Source organism: Rattus norvegicus, chromosome 7, assembly GCF_036323735.1.
Source record: "Rattus norvegicus strain BN/NHsdMcwi chromosome 7, GRCr8, whole genome shotgun sequence".
NCBI classification, from domain to species: domain Eukaryota; kingdom Metazoa; phylum Chordata; class Mammalia; order Rodentia; family Muridae; genus Rattus; species Rattus norvegicus.
Genome location: NC_086025.1, coordinates 21534705 through 21545226, shown reverse-complemented (window position 1 = coordinate 21545226; position 10522 = coordinate 21534705).

Here is a 10522-nt window from a genome sequence, read left to right as displayed (position 1 = left end):
TCAAGTTGACCTGGTTGTTTTCTTCCATATAATGTGCGCTAACATCTACTTCATGTTCTCTGTGCTTCGCTATGTTTATCCAGCTTAACTCTGCCTGCTGGTTAACACTGTTCATCTGGTTCACCCCTCCAGGGAAAACAACTAGACAGAGAGGCTGAACTTCAGTGTGAGAGGCAGCCTAAGAGGTTGCTGAAGAAATGGGGATGTGTACATGACACCTTGGACCAATGCAGGATTAGAGGCTGAAAGGTCATGGGATAGGTAGGTGGTCGAGATGAGGAACAAGAAGATTCCTGGGCTGTGGAACGCACCCTTGTGTGTTACTGGGAAAATATAGATGAGCTCCAGGGGTCAAGATGCGCCATCTCTCTGGAGTTTGGTAGATATTCCATGTCTTTACTGTGAGTTTTACCTGACGTAAAAGATGGAGGAAGTGTTGGTCAGAGGAGGCCTGACATAATATGGGGTCTGGAGGGCTACCAGCTCTGACATTCAGTGAACCCAACTTCATTTCTCTGAACTCAGTTCAGTTATCAATAGAGAAAACGATGCCTACTCTAGAGGTTACTAAGGGCACTAAATGGGATTCTGTAGAGAAAACATTAAGCACAAAGTACATACAGTGGATATTAGATAACTATTCGTTTTACTTCATCTCCTTTAATTTGAATATCAAATACTTTTCTAAGAACCATGAGTTAGAGACTTGGTCCTTAGGGAATCCCTGTTGAGAGATGGTGGAACTTTAGGTGGGAGGAGCTTAATGGGTCATTGAAGCCATGGCCTTCAGAATACGTTATGGGACTGTAACCCCTTCCTCTTCAACTCCTTTGCTTCCTGCAGATGAGACTAATGGTTTTGCTCTAATACATGCTCCCATCATGAGGTGCAGGCTCATCGAAGGCTTCAAACATGGAGCTAGTAGACCATGGACTGAAGTCTTTCAAACTGTGAGCCAAAGGAAACCCTTTCCTTTTTATAACTTGACTCAGGCATTTTGTCATCATGCTAGAGACTTGGCATCTCTCTTTAATTTCTTTGCTAATTCTATCTTTCAGTTGTTTTATGTAATAGAGTCTATGTCTCTAAGTTATAAATCTTATTAGGGAAGGCTATGTCTGTTATTGATTTAATTTCTTCATCCATCCATCCATCCATCCATCCATCCATCCATCCATCCATCCTTCCTTCCATCAGATACAGTTTGTACCACAGCTGATAGTGTTGAGTTAAGTACTTGGTAGAAATAATGAATAGCAAATGCTTATTTACTATGAAGGCAATCAGTGCCTGAAGCTATGTCATCATAATCCGTTTGCATATCAGAAAAGTGTTGCCTGGGAAAGGTCCCCAGCATATGACACTGTCAACTTTGCACCTCCTTACAGAGCAGTTCAAAGCATTCATTCCAGGCTGGGTTCTTCGTTCTTCCCATTGGTTACTGAACACACAGCCCTAACCTCTCCCCTGACATCAACCCTTCTTGCCCCTTTCACACTTTTTGAGGAGCAAATAAGTCAATCCATTTCATTTATCAACTGATAAGAGTTTTCAGTTGAAAACTATTTTTCACCCATAACAGCATTTAATCCGTGTCCCCTTGTGAAGGTATTAATAAAAATGAGAAAAATAAGGGCACAGCGCATTTAGAGTATTGCTCTCTCTGCCCTGTAGAGTATTCACAGCCAACACCTGGATGGTAGACATCTTTCTAGAATTTATATAATGTATGTAAAGGGGAGTGGCAGGTTATGCCCTGTCAGTTTGTCTTCTGTCATTTAATGTCTACTTTAGGTCTCATCAATTTCCTTTTGCGAATCCATCAATAGAAGAAAAAAACATGCATGAAACTGAAGCCGAGGATGACTGTCTGTGACTTGAATTCTTTCCTGAAGCTTGTCTTAATAGGTGTTAATTATCACGGGCTTACTACGAGTAGGAGGTGTGTGTGTACTTTAAGCCCACCCCAACCATTGTTCTTATATCCGAGCTGGTTCCTTTCACTCCAACTCATAGCTCTTCTTTCTTTCCTTTGGACTGCTCTGAGCTACACAGAGCCTAGCAGTGTCACCTCACCGGAAGTCGGTTTGGGAGCTCTTTGCTGAGCAAGCACCCCCGCCCACGGGCCTTGTGCTGACAGAGACTGCAGATGTCCAGGACTGCGGTGGACATTGCGCTACAAGAAAGGAGGAACCGCGCCAAGGACATTGTGTTCCATCTGTAATCAAATCCCACTACGTGGTGAATTCTTTAATTCAAAAGATTGAATAGGACGGTACTTTAAAAAGAACTACAGCTGGTTGAATTTAAGGCCTGACAAAACTCCGGTCTAATAATACCTCCTGGCCCGGGGCCGGCTGCGTCCTTCTGTTGGGGAACTGGCTGAGGTTTCAACCACTCTGGGCTGCATCTCAGGCTGACCCGTGATGAGACGCTTTCTTTGCGTTGGCCTTGACAACACCAGAGCACCTAACGGGACGAGCAGTTCTGGTGGCCTGCCATGGTTGTTCAAGCAGCCTGTCCTTGCTGGTGGATTTGAGGTGTATCGTGTAAATCTCGCTATATTTGTGAGTGGTTTGGCCTCAGTCGCAAACCTGGCATTTCTTCCCCCTGATTCCACCGTGTCAATCGGTCGATTTTTTTTTCTTTGAAGGATATTTGCAATGGAATGTCCATCTTTCCTCTGGTTGTTTGTCAGTTTTACCTCTAAATATATTCTGGACACTTCGTGGTATTTTTTCCTTAATTTGCTACAGAAACTAGCTATGTCTAGTACACCGCCTGGTTTAGTTCATAAAATAAGTCAACAAACACTCCAGAGAGGCCCTTCACGAGCAGAGCACCCTGTCAAGTATCTTGGGTGGAAGAGTACGCGTGGAAATTCCAGGTTCCACGGATTAAAACACTGACCACACAAAGCACTTCCCACATTCCTCCTGCTAGATTCTCTGCCCCTCCTGGGAGTGTACCTTGGTTGCCTCTGGGCCTCACACGTAGAGAAATCTCAAGCTGCCAGCATCCTTGTGGTTTCAAAATTACCAAGAGGGCCAGTCGGGACTGATAAAGTGAGAAATACGACCGAAATCATACAGTAAGTAAGAAACAGAGCCAGAGTGGAATGCAGGTGAACCAGGGGTGAGCAGGGGTGATGAGTGGATTCTGAAGTGTGTGTCTGTGTGTGTGTGTGTGTGTGTGTGTGTGTGTAAGTGCAGTGAATACAAAGAAGGTCCCGGGAGGAGATACAATGAAATTTAATCATCTGCGCTTTTATCACTGAACCCTGCTCCAGGGCTCATACTCAGCCTCAGAGGTCACGTGCCCAACCAAGGCTTACACTAAAAAAACGCCTGGCTTCAAATGCAAGCTCTAGGACTCTTTGCACTTAGGAAACTTGCAATATCTCACTAGTCTTGTGCCAGCACTATAACAGCCACTCTTTGCAGGTCATTGTAACAATTAACCAAGTTATGAGGTGCCAGGCCTCAGTATTTTAGGGCATACATGAAAGACACGTGACCAGTTTTGCTATTTAACTTCTGTCCTTGGTGATACTTTCAAACTATAAAATAAGACGAGTGTAGAATTTCAAGGCAGGAAGGCACTGGTCACGTTCCCAATCACTGAAGCACCTAGAAGTAGGCTGAGATGGGATTACTGACACAGCTGAAATGAAAACCAACAGTTCCTTGGTGCTCCCACGTCTCGCCCCTGCCTCTTGGTCTCATCTTCCTGATACCCTGAAAGGTTAAGAAGGCAGAGGTCGGGATGGAAGGGAGGCCCGGCTACATACATGTTTTTGTTAACTCCCGAAAGCTTCACCCTCAGGATGTCAGAAAAATCCTACAGGCTGGTGGATTAGAAGGAAGCTTTCCTGATGCTGGTTGAGTACTCCAAATCATAGAAGGTTCAGGAAGCCAAAATTAGAAACTGGCCAATTATTCGTGCCCAAGGCAGGGCCAGCAGTGGGCCTTCCTCATCTAATCTCCCTCTTCCGAAGGGAACAGCCACGGGGAGTAAAATCGAATCTGACTACTGCGCTTCAAAATTTGCTCAGCAGCAATAAAAATGCACTCCAAGTGTCCACATATTTGATCAATTTTGCTTTTATCCTTTAATCGAATAAGACTCAGCCCTGCAATCAGAAGGGAAAGCATTTTGCAATCATTTCTCCAGTGATTCATCCAGCAGCGGGGCTCACACTCGACAGGATGGGGATAAGGTATTTAATGCAGAAATAATTTTTATGACCACATCACAAGAGGCAGGAATGGCTTTTAAGGTACATCATATTTTAGTCACAAAAAACACAGAAAGTATGCTCAGAGGTCTTTGCAGAAGGCCTGAATGGAATGTAGGGGTTGTATACACTGTTATCAAGAAAAGAAAGTCTTGGCTTTTGTTCTTTTCTGAGCCATGATCTCTTCTGTTCTTGGTTAGTCTAGCAGACTGAGAAGAAGAGTATTTTCAGAAAGTTCAAAATGAAGCTGCAGAATGATATGCTGTTCTCTAGAGCTGGAAGAGAAGGATCCAGACTCCTAGGAAGCTGAGATTCTGCAGAACATAAGGACACCCAGGGGCCAAACACACGACCACTGCCTCCCTTTCTCCTGCTGCAGGTTCTGTGCCCTGAGCCCTCCGTGGAGGGAGGAAAAACTGCAGCTCTGGTGTGCCACCCCCCATTGGGGTCCATGTCCTCTTCCCAGCTGTCACATACTCTGGAGATACAGGAAGCAAAGAGAAGTAGGAAAGGGAGGAGAAATGAGAAAGGGAAGAGTCGGTTGAGAGTCTTTGAAGAGGCAGGGGGTGTGGTGGATGAGCATGAACGTTGGAGCTGGACATGGGTTAAAATCTCACTTCTGTTGTAGCTCCATGGGTGTGGTGTGGGTTCAGGCACCTAACCTACCAGAACTTCCGCTTCCCAGTTGTAAAACAAAAGGAGAATGAATATCTGATGGGTTGTCGTAACAACCAAGGAGAGGTAGAAACTAAAGCGAGAATTACCACAAGAAGCTGGGTGTTATGATGCATGCCTGTAGAGTCCTAGTGCTTGGAAGGTGAAGGAAAGAGGAATCAGCTATGTAAGGTGGTCCTCTCTTGTGTAGTGAGTTCAAGACCAGCCTGAGATAAAGGAGACTCTGTCCCTAAAAAAAATAGCATCAACAGAAAGGATCTACCACATTATCTACTGCTGAGAACCTACCTGAAGGTATCTTAGGCAGCACAGATATCGACACATTTGATTATCATGATGCTTTGTAATATAATATCTGGGCTATGAAATCAATCTAAATGTGCTTAACAGATAAATGAATAAAGAAGGTATGTTAGAGGCACACAATGGAATATTATGCAAGCATAAAGAAGAACAAACATAAATAATTTGTGGGAGAATAAATGAATAGAAGTGAAGATCACACTAAACAAAAAGCCAGACTTGGAAAGACAAATATGGCATGTTTTCTCACATATGCAGAATCTGTTTTTTGTTTGTTTGTTTGTTTGTTTGTTTGTTTTTTAAGATACAGAAGTAGAGAAGGGACCATTTGAGAGGAAGAAGAGCAGATGGATTAGTAACATAACTTAGTCAACTGCATCTTTCCTGATGACTCACTTGTTCTGTTATTGTAGTGGGGTCCTGATATCTTCATCATCCAGGGCCTCTTTTTATTTCTCTTTCAGTTCCAGTTTCTGACCAATATATTCTGGGAACCCATCATCAAAGCACACACATTCATAACTGCCCATCAGAGCACACACATCCATAACTGCCCATCAGAGCACACACATCCATAACTGCCCATCAGAGCACACACATCCATAACTGTCCATCAGAGGACACACATCCATAACCACCCATCAGAGCACACACATTCATGACTGTCCATCAGAGCACACTCATTCATGACTGCCCATCAGAGCACACACATCCATAACTGTCCATCAGAGCATACACATCCATAACTGTCCATCAGAGCACACACATCCATAACTGTCCATCAGAGCACACACATTCATAACCGCCATGTCTTCTTGCAGGACCACCCAGCCTAGCATGATTTCTCACCATCTGTAGCCCACTTCCTGTGTTGTCACTCACAGCAGCTTCAGGCTGTCTAGAGAACAGAAGGATGCAGTACGTCTTCCTCTGTCCTCTTACTTCTAATTCCCAGGCTGCTTATGTTTCGAGTGGAAATTTTAATAGTGACTACATAAAGAGTTGGGCCTTAGCTTATAATCCATTCTTAACAATCTACCTTTTAAATATATTTTATAGTTACTATCATATAATTCATACATACATAATATAAATAAGTACCATTTAATATATATGATATTGAGTTGGGTTTTTATAATTCACCTTGACAGTCTATCTTTTAGATATATTTTGTAGTTATTATTATCATATATTATGTATTTGTAACATAAATAAATGTATATTTAATATATAATATACTTGGGAATTTCATACAAGTGTTTGTTGTATTTTGATCATATCCACTTCCTACTCCCTCTAGCATTCCTAGATTCCCCACACATATGTCCCTTCCTTATATATTTAGTTGTGAGCCTAGCCTTTAATGGCTGAGCCATCTCTCCAGCCCCACATGTCCCTTCCTAACCTCATCATTATCTCCTTTTCTTCCTCCTCCTCTTTAGATTCTTCTACTGTCTTATAATCCACTGAGACCGCTTTGTGTAGACTATATATTCATAGCTATAGGGCCATCCACGGGTGTATGTGTAATCTATCAATGACCACATACCTTTCCCATAGAAAAGTTACTCGCTCTTTCCTAGAAAAGGCCTGGGAGACTCTCCCTTATCTATGCTGGAGTTCTAATGTGGGGTTTTGATGAGCAGATAGGTCTGGTATGTAGGATGCAGTTCCATGGTCTGGCTAGCCCGAGTCCATGAAGTTGGGATCACCTGGGCTCGACCTTGCATCCTCCAGCTGAGGGCCTAGGCTCCTTCTAAAGCCTGAAGTCAGCGGTGGTCCTAACAGTGGGAATGGACAGTGCAGAACTTCTCAGAGAGCTGGCTCAGAGCATCTGTCTCATTCTGTGGCTCAGTGCAGATCTCCACAAAGCTGGGCTAGACTAAGGGGTGGTGGGGAAATAGTTTCTACCTTCTGAGGGGTAGAGCTAAGAAGCTGGTTTCTTTTGTATGGCCCTGAGTCTTGTATTACGGTATTTCTTCCACACTTTTCTTTTATTCTTTCTCATCTCTGCTGTCTATTTCTGGATCTTCATCCAAACCGTCAAACGGTTATATCTTCCTCCTATTTTCTCTCTTTTTCTTTTAGATGAATAGCAAGGATCTTGCCTGTACTTTGGAAAGTTATCCTAACCTTTCACCTCCAGCCCTTCTATTGATTTTATTTTTCTTCTTGGATATCCTCATCTCAGACATTTTCTCTCCTGAAATGTTATGTCTCTGCACTAACTTCTTCTGAAAGATGAGGTGACTCATCTCCCTGGGGGTTCAGAATAGGGCTAATCCGTTTTTAAATTATTTTTCTGCTCCTGGAAAATGATAATTATCCTTGAGGTTCTTCTTTATTTTTCTATTTGTGGCTCTGGATCCCATGTAGAATCTTCCTAAAGGTGGGGCTGGGGAGCTGGCTAAGTTGGTAGAGTGCCTGCCATGCAAGCAGAAGAACCCTCAGTTTGGGTTCTCCAATCCCTACCCAAAAGCCAGGTGTGATGGTGCATATTTGTGATTTTAGTACTGGGATGGGAGGTGACAGTCACAGGATGATACCAGGAGCTTTCTAGTCTAGCACCATTGGTAAAGTCCAGGTGCATTGAGAGACCTTGTCTCAAAAAATAAGACAGATATTTAGGAGGATACTGGGTGTCAACCTCTGTTTTCCAAATTCACATGCATGCATGTGTGGGCACACACACACACAAATGTGTATCTCTCTCTCTCTCTCTCTCTCTCTCTCTCTCTCTCTCTCTGTGTGTGTGTGTGTGTGTGTTATGTATGTGTGTATGTTTCTGTCTTTCTTTGTGTGTCTTTCTGTGTGTCTCTCTTTGACTCTCTGTTTCTCTCTGTCTCTCAGTCTCTCTGTCGCTCTGTCTCTCTCTGTGTATGTCTCTGTCTCTCTGTGTGTGTCTCTTCTGTATGTCTCTCTCTCTCTCTCTCTCTCTCTCTCTCTCTCTCTCTATTTCTCTCTTTCTCTCTCTGTTGTCTCAGGAACCTTAGTAGTCTGTCCATATATAGAATGAATTCTTGTAATGCCAATTTTAAGCACTTGTTCTTGAACAAGAACCTCTGTTGTAGGATTTGTAGCAGGATCACACAGAACTAGCATGGCCAACCAATTGAAAGAGACATCCCAAAGGCCAATAAACACAGATCTCTATTGTACATACTGATTTCCCCAAACTCATTTAGACCCTGGGCTTTTACACATGCTATTTTATTTTATATTTGAAACAAGGTCCCACTTTGTAACCTCGACTGACCTGGGACTCACCATGTAGATGGGGCTAACCTTGAACACACAAGAGATCCATCTGCCTCTGCCTCCTGAGTGCAGGGATTAAAGGTGTGCAACCCCAGATCAGTTCATTCGTTCGTTTGTTTGTTTTCTAAACTCTTCCTTTCACCATTTATTTAGTGTCATCTTCTATGACAAGTTTAAGCTGAAATAATATCTTTTTGTTAGGGGTATTTTCTGTATCCCTAGGCTTGCTTTTGAGCCCTTGTGATAGATTGTTGCAGTAATCTGTCCATCAATCCTTAAACGTAACTCAACCCTAACCCTGATGATTGCTTTATAAAAACATCAATCCAATGTCTTTCTTCCTAACTAGGCCACGGTCTTCCTGAGATCCAAGCCTTTGGTCTTTCTCCACAGGATCCTAGGCACCTAACAGTGCACCTGGCATGTAATGGACACTTGGTGACTAAGCGGAACATACATGTAAACTAAATCTCCTGAACACCCACATCTTTAAAATGGCAAAATGGAGTCAAAAAGTCTGATTTTTACTTCAGGGCTTAATTAACGGTCATGCATCTGAAGTCCCACCCCTGCCCTCAGTTAATGTTCATGAGACCTCCTGCAGGAGACAGAATACCCCTGGAAAAGTCCCTGGTAGGTCAGAAAGCGGAGGACATGGTGTGTGTTGTACCCTACAGGAGCCACGCTTTGCCCTGACCCTGGGGCGAGAATACCTTTAAAATCCATGTAAGCCAGGGAGAGGGCCGCAGTGGTTGGCTGCAGAAACAGCTTGTTTTTCCACTGTTGCTGCCACCGCTCTATGGTGGCTGGTGCCACAGCAAATACCCAAGAGTCTCAGCATAACAGAAGATGGAAAACTCTCAGCTGACCACTTTCACCTTGACTGACTTCACCACAAATCTCCCTGAATGCTAAGACTATAACAACAAGTTGAGCACAAGAATTTTAGAGTAATACCATCAGTGACCATACAGGGTTCAAGATGTACTTGAGACTCATGAATTTTTATTGGGCCATGAGGAACAAATTCATTTTGTCCTTTCTCACATGAAGAGAATCAAAACTGACTCAAGATGACAACTATGTCCTGTTTTCTCTCGTTAAGAGGGTCCTAGATGGTATAAAGATATATAAAGTCATGTGTGAGCTCTGATCTGAGTAGAGGGTGAGACTGTCCAGGGGAACAATGTGGAGTCATGGGAGGTAGCATAAAAGGAGAAATGGCCAAAGAATGCTATACACCTGTATGAAAATGTTCTTATTAAACCCAGTGCTGTTTGCAAAGAATATTCGCCAGTTATAAATAACAATGGGCTGAATAGGCATTCGAGATAGCCCCACCCACTTCTCATTTCAGACCCAAGGAAACTCTGTGTAGGGCAACTTGCCTACCTGAGACAGTTCATTTCAAAGCCAAGGATAGACCCTGAAGCCTCCAAAAAAACGTGTCTTGATTATTTAAGCAAACGCCAGCTGAGGGAGGAAAGCCACGTCTACTTAGTGTGCTGGAAGCTCAAAGCTGCTCTACCTCAGGGTAATGAAGGAGAGACTGCTTCCTGAATCCACTGCTTTTCTGGAGACTGGCAGACAGCTGAGAGGGCAGAGCCACCCAGTAAATAACACCCTGGAGAGAGACACAAGTAGTTCCAGAAGGAGAGAGCACACTCAGCTGTCTCAGACCAGGCACAGGAGGAGAGCCAGCTAGCTGTGATGTTTACTGCCATTGTCAATTGGACAGAATCTAGAATCACTTGGGAGATGGCTCCAGGTATGCCCTGGGGAGTTTCCTTGAGTGTGTTACTTACGTCCTTGAAGACCCATGTCTAACAGGGCAAGAACCTCTGCCTGCAAGTTTTATCCTGTGCTAGATTCTCTTCTAGCCTCTGCTCTTGGTTCTCCTCATTTCTGTTCTGCAGCTGTGGAGTAGCCGGGTCCTTTGGATGTGTTTGCTCCGCTCTATGCCTGGTGGTCCTAGAGTTAGCCACAGACACAGATCTCTTGATATTGACTACGGCCTGTCCACTGAAAAGGTCTCTAAATGGAAAACCT